The sequence below is a fragment of the Hippoglossus stenolepis genome, chromosome 19 (assembly GCF_022539355.2).
Source record: "Hippoglossus stenolepis isolate QCI-W04-F060 chromosome 19, HSTE1.2, whole genome shotgun sequence".
Taxonomy (NCBI): domain Eukaryota; kingdom Metazoa; phylum Chordata; class Actinopteri; order Pleuronectiformes; family Pleuronectidae; genus Hippoglossus; species Hippoglossus stenolepis.
The window spans coordinates 1,882,390-1,888,389 of record NC_061501.1 but is presented as its reverse complement, the minus strand read 5'-3'; positions in this window follow the sequence as shown (position 1 = coordinate 1,888,389).

Below are 6,000 nucleotides of genomic sequence, written 5' to 3'. Positions count from 1 at the left end.
AGTACATCCATGGTTTGTTTGTTTGTTTGTATTGTGAACTTTTTTGTCAGGAATTCAGTCCATAGCCCCGATGTGCACTGCAGTTTTCTTTTATTTTCTTGCTGAGTATAGTTTGGAAGTTATAATTAAAACGGAGACCTTGTCTTTTACTCTACTCACAACTCAGTTTTTCATCTGGTAAAACTCTGACACTCAGAGACACTGCCGTACAAAGAACCAGACATACGATCATGATCCCTGAGGACTATGAATATTTATGTTCCTTATTTTTCACGTTATATGTCAAATATTAAAACTTGAACAAGACTCACAAGGACACCAGGCTGCAAACGAATGTTCATACTGACAAATGAAGGAAATGATATCGAAATAAATCACTGCATCCGTTATTGTATAACGTTTGCAATTTTCGAGCGATGATTCATTTTGCACCAAATTAAAGCCTGTTCTAAATTCCTGGCTGCTTATGTACACGGTAGAGAAACTATATTGACATGAAACTAAATTATTTACCATCTGTTTGTTTTTCTTGCCTCGAGCATCAAGAGCACTATTACCCAAGTAAACAAGTCAACCATATTTGTGTTGCACTTTTCAAAGATGAGGGCTAAGATATATCTCCATGTCCTGCAGTGTTCACAGACACAGTCCTCATCAAAGACAATTTAAGATGTTTCAGTTACTTTGAATATTTTCACCCCATACTGTTCTGTGGTTTCATCAAAACACTTCTTTGCTGTCACTCTGTGTCTGAATGTGTTTGAGTTGCAAAGGAAGTGAATGATGGCAGTGTGACAGTATAGCTGCTTTCAGACATGCACATTCCCTGCAGGGGCTGTATGAGTGAATGCAAATGTACGAGTAAGAGCCTCCAGACGTTCTGCAGACGTTCTCCGGCCAGTCCCCTGGTATAAAGTCTGCAGAGAGTCCGGAGGAGCCGATGTGAGAATACAGCAAGAGATTCACTGTGAGCGAGTGGGTGTGTCGTTAAAGGGTTTAATCAACACGCAACAGACCCAAAAATGAAAAAAAAAAACAACAACAAAAATCCCAGCACATGAATAGACAGTTGAGCCACAGAGTGCAGAATCTCCTGCTGTGATGGTCATGTGTGAAAGTCGAACTCCGTAGAAAGTCCGGACCCAATTCTCCAGATGGAGGTCATGTCTGAAAATGGCTTATGTTTAAAAAAAAAGAAAAACAATAAAGCCAATGTTGTCGCCCAATTCGTTGTGTAGTGTTGAGAACTTTGTGCTTTTACCAGACACTTGAATTTGTTTAAAATGTGCTGGGATTTGTAATTGCATACAATTATGTGGTTTTAACATGTAACTAAATGTATGAATGAGTGGGATTCAAATTACACAGCATGAAGTTTAAAGTGAAACAAAATAAAGAAAACCCCCCCAAAAACTTGGAGATGATAATCTCACAAGATCCACTCACTTTAGCTTTGGATCATATTTCAGCAAATGTTATCATGTGTCTGAAGTTCCAACTTTAGGGAATAAGATGACACCTGAAATAAAATTGGTTTATTTACTGTAACCCTGTCATGAGTATAGGCGTAGCCCTCAATGATTTGTTACTATTGGGTTTATCCCTTGCACATTCAAAGTAGTGAAGACTTTCTGTTTCCAACATCCCCAACATAACCATACATTTTTAAATACTATAATATGCATTTACGGTGCTAGTGCTGATTAAAGATGCAAAGTTACATTACATTACATTACATTTCATTTAGCGGACGCTTTTATCCAAAGCGACTTACAATAAGTGCATTCAACCATGAGGGTACAAACCCAGAACAACAAGAATCAAGAAAGTACAATTTCTTCAAGAAAGCCAAACTACAAAGTGCTATAAGTAAGTGCCATTTAAGTCAAAAGTTAAGTTTGAAAGACTCGATTAGGTTCATATTCGGCTGTAAGTACATTCTTAGTTTATATAAAATGGCGGCCTTGGTGTAATTTAGATTTAATTTTAGAACTAATAAATTCATTAAAAAATATATTAAAAATACCCTAACAACAAACAATGTATTGATATATATAAGCTTCTGGCAGGATTCATAGAATTCCAGACTTTCACACATTGATGGCAAAATATTTGAGATGTGCTTCTTGAATTAATCAATCAAGAATTCAAATTGTATTTGATCAGCTCATATTCACAAATCACAATTTGCCTCATAGGGCATAAGAAGGGGCGGCATCCTTTCCCCTAACCCTCAGTAAGAGTATGGAAATCCCACCAAATTCAATGGGGTAAAAAACGTAGAAACCTTGGAGAGTCACATGTGAGGGATCCTTCTCCCAGGACAGACAGAGGAGCAATAAATGCCACGTGTGGAGCACCTCAACAAAATAACATTATTTATGACATTCATGAAAAAAAAATAAACAGAATGTAACATAAATGTAGCGGTGTAACAATGTTTTAAGTATTTATACAAAATAAAAAGTCTGGCAGAGATGAAGGGAGCAGTAATGACAATTGTAATGATAGAGGTATTGTCATTAATGGCAGTATATGAGTAGGCATATTTTAGATCTAGGCAATCTAGTTGTAATCATGATCCACCATCACGAGCCCCGATTCGGTAGTGATGAGTATTTCTTCTGTCGAGGAGACGGATCAGTGGGTGTGGTGGAAGGATCAGAGTCAGAGAAAGAGCCATGGGACAGGCCACAGCAGATCATGAAGACCATAGGGTCAGCACCAGCTCAGAGGACACGGCCACAGAATTGTTTGAGTTTAGACCTCAGTGACTGCACAAAGCTAAAGCAACCACATTCAAGAGAAAAAGTTGAGTGATTTTCCCTGGCTACATTCCAGTCCATCAGTAAAAGGAGTTTTGTGTTTTTAAATGGTGAATGGTTTGTATTCATAAAGCACTTTTCTAGTCTTTATGACCACTCAAAGTGCTTCACAGTACAGTTTTACCACTCACCAATTCACACACACATTTGTGCGGAACTTTCTCTATTATACATCAATCCCACTGCAGAGCCATCAGGGGCAATTTGGGGTTCAGTGTCTGTAGGGGGCGATGGGGATCGAACCGCCGCACCCCTGTCTGGTGGACGACTCGATTTTCTCCTGAGCCAGAGCCCCAAAGGATTTTCAAACCAATCCTCTATCGGACAAAGAGCTGCTGCTGCTGCTTTCATTAGTGCAGGTTCAGAAATTGCAAGAGAAATTCACAGCGCACCAGAACTCCTAAACCAATTGCCACTGTGTAATTATGAATGCACATCAACCGATCCAATCAGTGCACAGTTATCCAGGGCAGCAGCAGGAGGTGGTGAGGCATTGCTTAAGCACAATTGTTAATTATCTGAATCATGTGGCACAACAGGGACAAGCCTGAAGAGAACCATACAAATTAAAATGATCTATATCAGCTCTTGAAACTAAAGGCTGATTCATGCATCTGGATCAAAGATAGGCCATAGGTACGCATGTAGCCTACGCACGGGGCCGAGCATTCATAGTTGTGCATATTGTGTGTGAGTCGCACTGCAATTACACCGCCGAAACGCTACTGACGGTAGAGTTTCTGTGCTGGTGTCCTCTGGTGTCTCTGTTTACCTCAGAACAATGGCAAGTGTTACTAAGCGGATCGTGTTGGAGCTGATGTCGAAGAGTAATTACTTTTTCTTATAGAACTGCAAAGAAGAAAGTCATTGTTGGTACTTACAATGTTCCTGGTACTGAATACGAGTCTGTCTGCGCTATGTGGACCATTTCCCACAAGAGTTTGTTGGGGCACCGCAGCTGATGTGTTGTTGAGACTCAAACTGCTACTTATGACGATGCCTTAAACATGGCAGGGAGGTGCAGAGGTAATACTGAGGAGGCAGCAGCCATTAGCCTTCTATGTGCATTGTGGTGCACACAGCCTCAATCTGATCACAGGGCCTGGCTGCTCAGCCACTCTGTTGATCTAGGACTGCCTTTTTTGGGTCCACCAGCTTGGCATCCTCTTTGGCCAGTCAGGAAAGTTCAGGAGCATGTTCGAAACCATTGTTATGTTCAGAAATACATCTCTGCATACCCTGAAACCACTATGTGTGGACTGTGTGGATCTCTGCTATAATAGCTGTGTTAGGACAGTGTGAGCTGGAACTCGACAGCCTTGAGGAGATTGTAAGAAGCACATCTCAAGGTGGGGTTTGCTGGGCCTGACAGCTTCAACTGCCCGTGGTTTATTTGAGCACTTCCGCCAAGGTAAGACTGTGTTGGGCCTCAGACTGGCCTCTGCTGCTGCAGGAGAGCTCTAAACATTTCACTGTAGAAAAGAACTCCGACTGTGTCTGGCATTCTGGACTGCATAATGTGCATTCATTATCTTAGTAGTACACTGTTAAATCTAAAACCACATTCGAATTCAGAGTCAAATTTCTACAGAATGTAAACACACAAACTTTATTTGAATAACAGCAGGGACTCTTCAACAATGCCCTATTATTGTGTTTCTTGTAATTTCATTAGGGAAGGACAAGCCTGAAGGACATTGCAACAGTGTTCTGCCTCCATTCAACGAAGAAAAATTAAACACTGGGTTGTAATAATATTTTTTCGAATTATAATTACGGTTACACCAGTGTATTTAAGTCAAACAAAACCGCTTGTACCTTTAACCTTTAAAATTTATGTTTTCATAAATATAAATTAAATTTGTTAAACTGTTGCTTGTGTAGTGGTTTAATGGAACAGACTTAATACAGTGTTCAGTAATACCACATTCTGATTGTATCAAATTCTTAAATGTACCAAACTTTGATAGAGATCCGCAGAAAGTAAAAGATGAAAGGTTTGGACATTTCTTTAGGACAATTGCACAACATTGATTGAGAAACTAGACCTGCACACTCAATAGTTTTGAAGCCCCTCTAGGAGACATCATTTATGTGCGATGCTGTAACCTCTAAGAATATATATGGCACATGTGCAGGTATCATACAGGTATCGGGAGGCACCCATTGACACTTTAATATATTAAATATAAAATTTGAGCATTTTTTTAAATGTGAACAATAGGTTATTATAGATTAATTCTCAAAATATATTGTTTTAAATGAAGAGACATAAAACAGAAAAAGGTGGACAATATTATAGTTATAAAACATTAAAGTGAACTAATTTATTTGACTACAACTTAAAGACTTGGCCTGTGCAAGTGGTAACAGCAAAGCCCATAAGGCTCAGAGCTGCAGAGTCAATGTGTTGGGTGTATATAATGAGATTGTAAGGATGAGGAACAGCACTGTGATAACAGTGCTGTGGCTACAGATTTTTATTCAACCATAAAGAAAATGGGGCCTAAAGGCCAAAAACATGGACTCTGCCAACTGTAAGCAGTGTGACAAAAGAAAACACAAAGTGTGGAGGAGGTGAAGCTGGTTGTCCTCTTGTTGTCCAGCCTCAACCTGCTGACCTCCACCATGTCACTACTGCCACTGCTCCTTTTTATGTTGACAGCAATCATAAGACCACACCTATTGGTTCAAATTGAACAAAGGAGCAACACCTCAGAAAATAAATAATTATATACTTGTTGTAACAATGTTGTATCAGCTGTGTAAAATCAAGCAGCCAAGATTAGAACTTACAGTTGTTGCTTTATGTGGAAGCATCACATGGGGCCTTGAGCTCAACAAGGACCAATGTACTGAAAGAAATCAATATCTTATAACGAATATAAAACCCTCCTTTTTTTAACTGTAATCTTGAAGGTGATAATCTTGCAAAGCACTGTTAATCAATCAATCAATCAATCAAATTGTATTTGTATAGCCCACATTCACAAATCACAATTTGTCTCATAGGGCTTTAACAAGGTGTGACATCCTCTGCCCTTAACCCTCAACAAGAGTAAGGAAAAACTACAAAAAAAAACAACCTTTTAACAGTGTTGGGACCTGGTATTTGTGAACTACAGTTCGGCCTACATGTGTAGTCAAAAGCCTAAGGCCGCATGTCCTTTGTTCT